The sequence below is a fragment of the Mastomys coucha genome, unplaced genomic scaffold, assembly GCF_008632895.1.
Source record: "Mastomys coucha isolate ucsf_1 unplaced genomic scaffold, UCSF_Mcou_1 pScaffold21, whole genome shotgun sequence".
Classification (NCBI taxonomy): Eukaryota; Metazoa; Chordata; class Mammalia; order Rodentia; family Muridae; genus Mastomys; species Mastomys coucha.
In genome coordinates, this window is record NW_022196904.1 from 184131865 (window position 1) to 184142597 (window position 10733).

A 10733-nucleotide genomic window follows, 5' to 3' on the forward strand; every position below is an offset into this window, starting at 1 on the left:
CTCCCCTAGCTCTGCCTATTGTTTGGCTGTGGGTCTCTGGTCTCTGCATCTGTTTCCATCTGATGCTAGATGAAGCCTCTCAGAAGACATTTGTGTTGGGGTCCTGCCTGCAAGCATAGCAGAGTATTATTAATAATATCAGGAGCTGGTTCTCTCCTGTGGATGGATTTCAAGTTGAGGCATTCAATGGTTGCCCATTCCCTCAATCTCTGCTCCATCTTTATCCCTGCACATCTTGTAGGCAGGGCAAATTCAGGGTCAAAAGTTTTGTGGCTGTGTTGATGTGAACCTCCCTCCACTGGAAGTCCTGCCTGTCTATAGGAGGTGGGCACTTCAGGCTCCATATCCTCACCTGCTAGGAGTCTCAGCTATGGTCACCCCCATAGCCTCCCCGGAGCCTCACACATCCTAGGTCTCTGGCCTGTCCCAGACATGCCCCACCTCACCAGTTTCCATTCTCCCTCCCACCCTACCTCCCCTGCTCTCACCTCTTCACCTCCGGTTCTTACAAACTTTCCACTTCACTTAGGTGATCCCTGCACTTTGCAGCGAGAGATGTGCTATAGATGTGATATAGTGTCTCAATGGTGGCTAAGCATTCCCCTTGTCTCTCACTCCCTTCACAGTGACTAGCTGTGGGTCTCTCTGCAAATTACCCCTGCTTCAAGAAGAAGCTTCTCCAATGAGAACTGAGCACTAAACTATAGGTATAACAACAAGCCATCAGGAGTCATTTTAAGACCATGCCCATTGAGCTTCTCCCCTCAAGCCTATATCTAGCCACAGATTCTTGGCCCCAATAACAGAACCAATTATGAACTGCATCTGGCGGAGGAAAAGCCTTAAAGCCAATCATAAAGTGTTTGTGTAATTGTGAGCTCCAGGAATATGGATAGTCAATTTTCTTTAAAGGTGTGACCCCTAGTAGGTCAATAATCCTCCAGATCAGAGCCCATACCAAAGAGTGTTTAAGCAGCACAAATAGATTTGAGTGTGTGTGTGTGTGTGTGTGTGTGTGTGTGTGTGTGTAAATTTAGATAGAATAAGGATGTGAAGGTGGATCTTGGAGGAGTTTGCAGGGAGATAGTGAATATGATTGAAATACACATTATAAAATTCTTAAAGAATTAATAAAATATTTTCAGTCTAAGGCAGGGCTCACTGGGTAGTAGATGCTTGCCACACAAGTATGACAACCCAAGTGTGATCTCCAGAACACAAAATGGAAAAGGAGAATCCACTCTAGAATGTCATTCTGTCTGTCTATCTGTATGTATGTATGTATGTGTGTGTGTGTGTCTCTCTCTCTCTCTCTCTCTCTCTCTCTGTATCTCTCTGTATCTCTCCCTCTTCCCCCCTTTCATGTACACGCATATACATGATGATAATGATGGTGATAGTGATAAATATAAAAGCCCATTGTAGTCAATATTCTTTTGCCATTCTGGTTTATTGCATGGTTGGATACATCAAATGAGGTGGCAGTGAAGTCACATGGTTGTTTCCTTGTTAATGGAGTCACCAGAGAAGATGATGTCCATTCACATGTTAGTTTCAATCTTGGTGAGGTCAATGTGCAAAATAATTCATAGAACAAGAAATTAAAAACAAATAATCAAATACAAAACCTACCTTGGATGGGAGAGAGAGAGAGAGAGAGAGAGAGAGAGAGAGAGAGAGAGAGAGAGAGAGAGAGACCATAGAGATGCATGCTGCATACTTTGATATCAGCACTGGGGAGTCAGAGTCAGAGAGTGCACTTTAGAAGCCAGCCTGATCTGTCTAGTATGTTTTGGCCCTGTGTTAGTCAGGGTTCTCTAGAGTCACAGAACTTACAGAATGTCTCTCTCTATTGAGGGAATTTATTGAGGGAATTACAGTCTGTGGTCCCACTACCCCAACAGTGGTCAGCTGTGGATGGGAAGTCCAAGGATCTAGGAGTTGTTTAGTCCCACGAGGCTAGTTGTTTCAGCTGGTCTTCTGTAGAAGTAAGTTCCAACAGATATGCAGGCAAGTAAATGCAAGCTGCAAAGAAGAGCGAATCTTCCTTCTTCCAAAGTCCTTATGCAGGTCTCCAGCAGGTGTGGCCCAGATTAAAGGTGTGTAACACCACATCTGGATCTGGGACTTGTTTTGTCCCAGGCTGATCTTGAACTCAGAGATCTCCTTGCCTTAGTCTCCTGGGATTAAAGGCATGTACTACCTTGCCTGGGCCTAAGCTTTTCATAGCCACTATGCCTCACAATCTCCATGCCAAGATATAGATCAGAAACTTGTGTCTTCCAGCCTCAAGAGCTGGATCACAGGTGAGCCCTCCAATTCATGATTGTAGTTCATTCCAGATACAGTCAAGTTGACAATCAGGAATAGCCATTACAATTACCCTGCACAAAACACAAGCCCAAGTGGATCAAACCCCTCAACATAAAACCAGATATAGTGAACCTGATAGGAAAGAAAATAGGGAATAGTTTGAATACATTAGCACAGGAGACAACTTTCTGAACAGAACACTAATCATACAAGCACTAAGATTAACAATTAGTAAACAGGACCTCATGAAACTGAATAGCTTCTGTAAGGCTAAGGACAGCATCAATAGGACAAAACAACAGCCTACAGATTGGGAAAAGATCTTCACTAACAAACCCCACATCTGACAGAGGGCTGATAACCAAAATATATAAGGAACTCAAGAAGCTAGACATCAAAAAACCAAATAAATCCAATTTAAAAACAGACCTAAGCAAAGAATTCTTCTCAACAGAGGAATCTCTAATGACTGAGAAGCACTTAAAGAAATGTTCAACATCCACAGCCACCAGGGAAATGTAAATCAAAACAACTCAACTCTTACACCCATCAGAATAGCTAGGATCAAAAACTCAAGTGACAGCTCATGCTGATGATGATGTGGAGCAAGGAGAACACTCCTCCATTGCTGCTTAGGAATGCAAACTTGTACAGCCAAACTTGTACACTTTGGAAATCAATATGGTGATATTCTTAGAAAACTGGGAATCCCATCTACCTCAAGACTCAGCTATACCACTCCTGGGCATATACCCAAAGGAATCTCTACCATACCACAAGGACACTTGCTCCACTATGTTCATAGCAGCTGTCTTAGTCAAGGTTTCTATTCCTGTACAAAACATCATGACCAAGATGTGAACTGGGGAGGAAAAGGTTTCTTCAGCTTACACTTCCACACTGCTGTTCATCACCAAAGGAAGTCAGGACTGGAACTCAAGTGAGTCAGGTATTGGCTTGCTTCACCTGGCTTGCTCAGCTTGCTTTCTTATAGAACCCAAGACTACCAGCCCAGAGATGGTTCCACCCACAAGGGACCCTTCCTCCTTGAACACTAATTGAGAAAATGCCTTACAGTTAGATCTCATGGAGGCATTTCCTCAACTGAAGCTCCTTTCTCTGTGGTAACTCCAGATGTGTCAAGTTGACACATACCAGCCAGCACAGCAGCTTTATTCATAATGGCCAGAAACTGTAAACAACCAGGATGTACCTGAGCCAAAGCACAAATAAAGAAAATGTGGTCCATTTACACAAGGGAATACTATGTAGCTATTAAAAAAAGACATCATAAGATTTCCAAGCAAATGGAAGTATCATTCTTAGTGAGGTAACTTAGACAGAAAAACATGCATGGTATGTACTCACTTATAAGTGGACACTAGCTATAAAGTATATTAGAGCCATGCTACAATCCACAGACCCAAGGAAGCCCCAAGGGAGGATGCTTGAATCTCACTCAGAAGGGGACATAAAATAGACATTGCAAGTAGATGGAGGGAGGGGACTGGGGTGGGGAGGAAGAGTGAGGATAAGAATGGGGATGGGGATCTGGTGTAAGGAGAAGGGGGTGGGAGAGAGGGGCAGGAGAGGGTTGGAAGAGAGAGCAGATATCAGTAGGAAGGCATCTCTGGAACTGGTCAGAGACTTGGGATGGGGAGAGGTTCCCAGGAGTCTTTTGGGGGTGACCCTAGCTATTACTCCTAGTAGCTCAGGATATGGAGACTGAAGTGGCCACCTCCTGTAGCCAGGCAGGACTTGAAGTAAAGGAAGAGAGATGCTAATCCACCCATAAAACTTTCAACCCAACATCTGTCCTGCCTACAAGATGCACAGGGATCTTCTTGTAGGGCTCCTAACAGTGGGAGCAGGAGCTGCTTCTGGTTCTGGTGCCTGCCTTTGGAACCTTGTTCCCCTACTGGGTTGCCTTGTCTAGCCTTAATAGAAGAGGAGGTGGCTAGCCTTACTGCTACTTGATATGCACTGGCTGGTTGATATCCACTGAGGCCAACCCTTTTCTGAAGAGAAAAGAGGAAACGTAGATGGGGTTAGGGTTAGGGAAAGTGGTTGGGAGGGACTAGGAAGAGAGGAAGGAGCAGAAACTATGGTTGGGATATAAAATAAATAATTTTTTAAGAGACTTGAGGCTTTGTAAGCTTGAGACTGCAGATCTCAGCTCTTGCTTCGACTCTTCTTAGAAGGACAGATGCTTTGCCCTGATCCGTTCATGTCGTTCTTCATCATCTCTAAACACTGTGTTACCCTTCCCTCACAGTTACTGGTGTTGCTCCCAATCGGGAAAGTCCCTTATTTCCCTCCCCCTCTATCCAATATTTTAATTCCTAACTACATCACTTCCTGTTCAACATAAAATCTCCTTAATGTAGCTTGTTTTTCTCGACTGGTAACCCCAGTCCCCAAAATCCTGTGATACTTATCACCAGGATCACGGAATGCTTAATCATACGTATATAATACTTAAGTTCATGTTTTGCTGTGTCTTCTCTGCATTTTTTCATGTTTGGTGTCTACATAATCCTCTCCTAAAAGACTGGGCACTTCATGTGATAGTCCCTGATACCTAATTCATAATCGTACCTGCTCCTATGATAACCCTAACTCCATTTTGACTCTACAACAGTTCCTCAGTTGGCATATGTCTAAAACCAGTGTCACAAAGAAAGAGGATCTGTTTTTCTTTTGTCTTTTGACTGTTGTCAGATGCAACCAGTCTGTCTGAAGCCATATGTAACCTTGAACTCAGGATGTAGCTGAGGCTGGCCTCTCCTAATCCTCCCAGCTTCATTTCCTCAGTACTGGGACTACAAGTCCATACCACATGACTCACTTGGTAAAGCCCTTCGTTTCGATAGATCTTTAGCATCTGCCTTTGCAAACAGTTCTCAAGCAACTGAGGCAAGTAAGCTAAGGATCAAATTCTGAGACACGCTTTCAAAGCTTTTTGCCGGGTATGTCCCCTGGGTTTCTTGGGCATTAGAAAACACCATCTCAAAGAATGGAAGTCTCTCTGCCATGCAGTCTGGATTGTCCTCTGCCACACATGGCTCCCAAACATCTGCCTCAAGAATAAAGGAGTACAACTGGAAACAAAAGAGACACCTGTAAGGACATGAAATTCGCCACTCTCCTCTGCTTCTGGGGATGATTGATTGGCACAGTGTGAAGACTCAACAGAGGTAAAGCCACAGGTTGGGTGGCCAATCAGTTGTGAAAGGCTCTCGGCATGATGTAAAAAAAAAAGACATCAGTGGGAAATGCAAAGCCATCCATTTATCTAGTAAAGCATAAAGCATGATTATCTTCATCTGATTGGGCAGGCGATAAAGACAATTCACTGGCTCATCAGATGCCCAGCAGCAGATCACAGAACAGTCTTTTCACATAAGTCCTTCTCCTTACAATACTCTAGAAACTGTGGTCTAGGGGTGTACAGGAGTAGAAGAGGTGACTCAGTATGACACATTAGGAGAGTGGGAATAACATTGCACTTCATGCCAGCCTGCATCCTTTTTACAGTCTCAGAGAGCTGAGTTATCAAACCTGCATTCAATTATTTTCTTACTTCTTACATCTTTTTTCCTGACTTTCCTCAACAATGTCATAGGATAGACAAGGCCCACGCCACCTTTCTCATACTAACTATAAATAAATGGCCTCAGAAATGTTTCCTTCTTGCCTGTGTTACATAACTTTAAATGACAAATCTGGGATTTGGTCCCTGGAAATATGATTTCAGAGGCTCAGAGAGTTGCCACTATTCCCTGTCCTGATCCATGTGAGGAGACTTAATACTTCTTCACCCTCCATGTAAAATTGTACCATCCATCACGTGGTACCCTATACACTGTACATCTAAGTACAACTATGCCTCCTCCCTGCATCCAACATTGTACCATCCATCACGTGGTACCCTATACACTGTACATCTAGGTACAACTATACCTCCTCCCTGAATCCAACATTGTACCATCCATCACATGGTACCCTATACACTGTACATCTAAGTACAACTATATCAGCTATCTCTGTTACACTGACTTACTGTAAAGGTCCAGTAGGATGTAGATAAACAAGTATTTTAAAAGCACATAATCATAGGCCAAGGAACTACAGTAAATGTGAACACCTATGTGACTAGGCAAATGATGTATACAAAAGGCCATTGAAAGATGGCAAACCCCACAGAGGCCAGCCCTAATATTCCTAAGTAGTGATACATCAAGTAAAATGACCAGATTTGCAACATTTGGCGAGAAGCAATAAATCCAGAGCTGGCTTTGAATTTTTTTGGCTTTTTTTAATATTAACACAAATGTTCAGTCATGGGGGGTTAGGGGGCATGAGGTGAATGCCCATGAACATGACAGTGTGTGCATATGCAGGTCAGAGCAGGATCGAGTTTCTTCTTCTATCACTCACTTCCATGTTGCCTTAAGACAGCTCTCTCACTGAAGTGGAAGTTTACTGTTTCTGCTAGGCGGGCAGGCCAGTGAGCTTTTAAGATCCACATGTCTTGGACCCTTAGTGCCAGGATACAGCAAACGCAGTCATGCCAGGGGTATGAGAAAAGCATGGTCCTGCCCCATCCTTTTCTGAGCACCAGGATTCAAACTCAAGTCTCAGTGCTGGTAGGGCAGGCGATCTTATCCACAGAGCCATCTTCTAGGCCCCTCGTGTCTTCTTTTGTAATATTTATCGACATGTGAGTTTGTGTACACCATATACGCAGGTGCCTATTGACACGACAGGGCATCAGATACCCTGGAAGTGGAGTAAGAGGTGGTGCTGAGCCACCTGATATGTTTGCTAGGAACCAAGCCAGGCACTGAGAGAGCAGTAAACACTCTGAATTACTGCCCTAGCTTTCCCTAACCTTCATATCTTCATTTTAAAAGTCCTTGTTGGTCAGCCAGGCAAGCCTGAAAGATCAAGGCTTAACACCTATGAGTGTTCAACTATAAAGCCTGTGGTCAAAATAGTTTCCCATACTTGAAGACTGGATAGATATTACTTATACATAGTTTGGAAATTCAGTTAGCTCTCCCCTCCCCACTGCTTCCACTTTTGTTCTGTAAAATGAGTCTGATAAAAGAAAGATATGAGCCAACACCTTCATCTACATATCTGTCCTATAACTTAATACCTTCTCTCATATTAAAAGTTAAGGTCTCGGTTTCATAGCACTGGCATTTCAACTGAAAAGACTGAAATGCATAAATGAGAATATGGTGTACTTTCTTTAAAGTATCTTATGGAAAGTGTGTCTCTTGTCCATACTTGCCAGAGTGGAAGCATGACAATACAATGTGACAATAAAGGTGGCTTGGCTCTTCAAGAACAGGGTAAATACAGCCACTGGGTCTGTAGCTGTGAGGATGCATATGGCCATGGTTGGACATGAGGTGAAATTTGGGGACTAGCACTAGGATGCAAAGGATTGGAGCTTAGGGAGTAGGGACTGTTTAGGCCATGCAAGTATTTTCAAATATCTTCAGGGGTTTCACATGGGAAAGGGCATTAAATCTGTTCTGAATGTTACCAGGATTGAAATCATTCATGAGGAAAAAACTCACTGATTCAATCTTTTATTGACTAATAGGAATAAATCTGAAAATGGGAAAATACAGACAGGGTTGTCACAAATGGTACCGAGCAGTCACTCTCTGGTCGATTGAACAGATGCCACAGTACAGTTAATGAAGATATCACAGAAAGAGCCTAAGTAAAGGTGGACACTGAGAGTGAAGAAATGTCCCTCATGCAAGCCTGGGGACCCAAGCGTTGGTCTGCACCAAGCCAAGTAAAAATCAAGACACAATAGTGCATGGCTGTAAGCTGGGACTGGAGCAAGAGAGACACAGAGACAAGAAGATCCATGAAGCGCATTGGCCAGCCAGTGTAGCCAAATGAATGCACTTCAGCATCACTGAGACACACTACCTCAAAACTTAAAGGTAAAGAAAGACACCCAACAACAACCTCTGGCCTTGACAGATGCATACATGTTCAACTGCACATGCATCAGCACATACATGTGTACATATCCACACTAACAAGTACATATATCATACATTCAACTTGTACACATGCACATAAGACATGAGAATAATAAGCAATTAAAACCTTCAGCTACTTCTAAATCCATCCAGCTTCCAAATCAAAACTCTCTGAAAAGTTTATTTCACACAAATTACAGAGAGAGATCCTGATTTATTAGGTCATTAAATAACCAAGAAATCATCTGTATTTGTAGCAAGGAACCCAAGTGGTATGTTGGAGACCACCTGAATGTAGAGACTCTGCAGTATCCTTTCATTTTGGTCACTTCATTACATACTTACCCATCCCTGGCGCCATATATAAATTTATACATAAGGAAAGTGAGAGCTAAAGAAGACTTACAGCAACAAGGCAGTGATGGTGCATGCCTTTAATCCCAGCACTAGGGAGGCAGAGACAGGCAGATCTCTGAGTCCAAGGCCAACTGGTCTAAAGTGTGTGAGATAGATAGACAGACAGACAGACAGACAGACAGACAGACAGACAGACAGATAGATAGATAATAAAAAACAAAAGTCTTATAGCTGGTGAATGACAGCAGAACTTGGACTGCAGACCTATGCACCAGAAGCTCTTAACCATATTATTCACAGAATGTTTACAATTTGGGTCTCCTCTTAGACAAAGAGCTCTGAGGAGAAAGAAGGGATGTGACCCTGAAAGACATTATCTGTCCCATATCTTTGAGAACTCTCCTGCAAAGCCTTAAAGCCTTAACCAGAGAAGTTGTGATTGGCAGTCTCTTGCCTTACTCATAGGCTCTGGGGAGCCTTCTGTGACATGAATATAATTAATTCAAAAGGCAAGGATAACGAGAAGTGGGCAAGTGAAAAAGAACACACACACACACACACACACACACACACACACACACACACACATATATATATAATTTTTTCCTAAAGTCTGCCTGATTAATGTTCTGGGTTGTTGAGCCATGCTCAGTGAGACTCTGATCTCAGAGCACACAGAGTCTTCTGTGAGGAACAGCCTGAGTGGAAATGTGAAGAATATTTAAAGCAAACCCATAATGCACTCAGGGTGACCTGCTTTGGAGGAGGAGCAGCGCTGTGGGGCTGTGAATTTCAATTTCCGTTCCCTCCTTGGTTACAGAAAAGGCAGAGCAGCCTTTGTGATGATGATCAGGCCTCTCTATTCACCTCTTTAGTTTATTTTCCCCTTAGGATAGGACAAAAGAAATGAGAAAGTCAATTTTCTTTTCATTTCAAGCAGATTGAATTTTGCTAAAATAAAATGGGCTCTGGCTAAGCAAAGGTCAGTCTAGCCACTTCCTTTTTTTCTTCATTAACACAAAACACCACTGTTGTTGATGCTAGGTCCTTTAGCAGATAAAAGTACTTTAGATGCCATCAGCATGCTCAGCGAGGCATACATATCTTTTACCAAATTTGTAAGTGGCCAGGACAAGATCCAACTATGGTTTATGTCAATGCATATGTACTTTTTGCATGAAGTAGATTCCACCGTATTAAATACAATGAAGACTAGAGAAAAGGGACTTCCTGTAAAAATGAAGGGACCATTTCTGGTGGTAGTTCTGTTTACACAATGTCTTTGTGTCACTGGAATATAGAGCTTTAATAAAGGATGTCAGAAGTCCTGGGAGACATTCCACACAGCATCACATTAGCCAAACCTGGAGCTGTGCTGCCGTCCAATAACAACATTTGCTAGGCTAAAGCTAATTTGTATTTGAAGTTTTTATGGCTGTAATAATAACGGTAGGAAACATGAGGAAATGCTTTCATTTAGGAATAGTGAAGCCAAATTTTGCTGTTAAATACTTGGCTTTGGCAAAAGTTGCTGTTACTGCTGCAAATCAAAAGCGGGGAAAAAATGAAATTTCAGAAAACTCTAAACTGTGATATGTCATTATTGAATCAACCAACTACCCTTGAGAAGATAAATGTGTAATTTATAAATATGACCCTCATAGTAAGGACTTATGAGATTAATTACTTTTAAAATACAGAACTGGAAAATCCAAGAGCAAAATCTGGTGGTAAGTAATATAGAAAAAAATTCCAAAGATTATACAGACTGACATATAATTGTGATGATCAATTTTTCTAATACATGAAGTAATCTTTAAAGAGAATAAGATCAATTTTTTTCTGGATGATGTATCATTGGGCATCAAGTTACAAACATAATAATAAGTATTTTAACAGAAGAAAAGATGAGGCTGTTAAAAGCTGTTCAAATAAGAGACAGCCAGACTGCTCAGGCATGAAGGGCTGAGACAGAGGGCTGAGATAGAGGGCTGAGACAGAGAGGGGGCTGAGATAGGGGGCTGAGATAGAGGGCTGAGATAGAGG